Raw genomic sequence first — 1,189 nt, 5'->3', positions numbered from 1 at the left:
AAAAAAAAAAGTATGAGAAATGTGCCAGGATGAATTTGTGGCTTCTGCTCCAAGGTTTTGGGTTGCTGGCGGGATGGTTTGACCTTTAAAAAATTAATAAAAAGCGGATGAGATCCCACGGTGTTTGCAGTATTCTATAATTCTTGCTGAGATTGGTGTGTGTGTCTGTGTATGTGTGTGTGTGTGTGTATGTGTGGACAATCAGAAGTGAGTGGAAGTCACCCAGTAAGCCAAGCCCGCAGTCCCTCTGTGACTCAATTTTCTCTGAATTCTTTTTCCAGTGAAGACTGAAATGAAAAGGGGTAAAAAAAAAAATATGAAACCTTCTCTCATAAGACAGAGAGGAAAAGACCAGAGAGGCTTAGGTGGGGCCCTAGGAACCAGCAGGAGGAAAAACCGTTTCTCGCATCTGGCCGCAGAGAAAGGCCTTGCGGAAGTTAAATTATTTCCTGAAAAACAAGACTAAGAAAATGATAATAAAGAATTAATTCCACTTTCACTGGGCTCAAGTTTGTGCACAGACATTTTATTTATTTTAAACTTTGCTCTCTTATTCTGGAATAATTGTAGACTTACAGAAAGGTTGTGGACACGGTACACTGAGTTCTCATGTACACGATCGTGTAAGCTGCTCGCCCGAGCGTGGCCAGGTTACGTCACCGTGGCGCATTTATCAAGACTGAGACTTTCTCACTGGCACTTTCCTATGAATTAAACTCCAGACTCAGGTGGATTTCACGGGTTTTCCGCTCACGTCCTTTTTCTGTTTGAGGATCCTCTGCATCTAGTCGGCCTATCTCCTGGTCTCCTGCTCTGTGACAGATTCTCAGTCTTCCCTTGTTTTCCATGACCTTGACAGTTTTGAGAAGTCAAAACTTTTAAAAAAAATTTATTTATTTTAATTCGTTTCAAGTGTACACTACATTGGTTAGACATCTATATAGTTCATAAAACGATCCCCCCAATTGCTCCCTCCCGCCTCTGGCCCTTCACCTAGCCAATGTATTAACGCTGACTGCATTCCCTATGCCGTGCTCCCCAGCCTCGTGACCATCCATCAGTTACAAATTTGTACTTCCTTAACCCTTCACCCCATTCTCCCAGCCCCCCAATCTCACCTCCTCTCTGTCCATCACGCAATTGTCCACTATATTTGTGAGTCTGTTTTTGATGAGTAAAACTTTTTAAT

This window comes from Pteropus vampyrus, unplaced genomic scaffold (genome assembly GCF_000151845.1).
Source record: "Pteropus vampyrus isolate Shadow unplaced genomic scaffold, Pvam_2.0 Scaffold93, whole genome shotgun sequence".
In the NCBI taxonomy this organism is placed as follows: Eukaryota; Metazoa; Chordata; class Mammalia; order Chiroptera; family Pteropodidae; genus Pteropus; species Pteropus vampyrus.
This window is presented reverse-complemented; position numbering follows the sequence as displayed.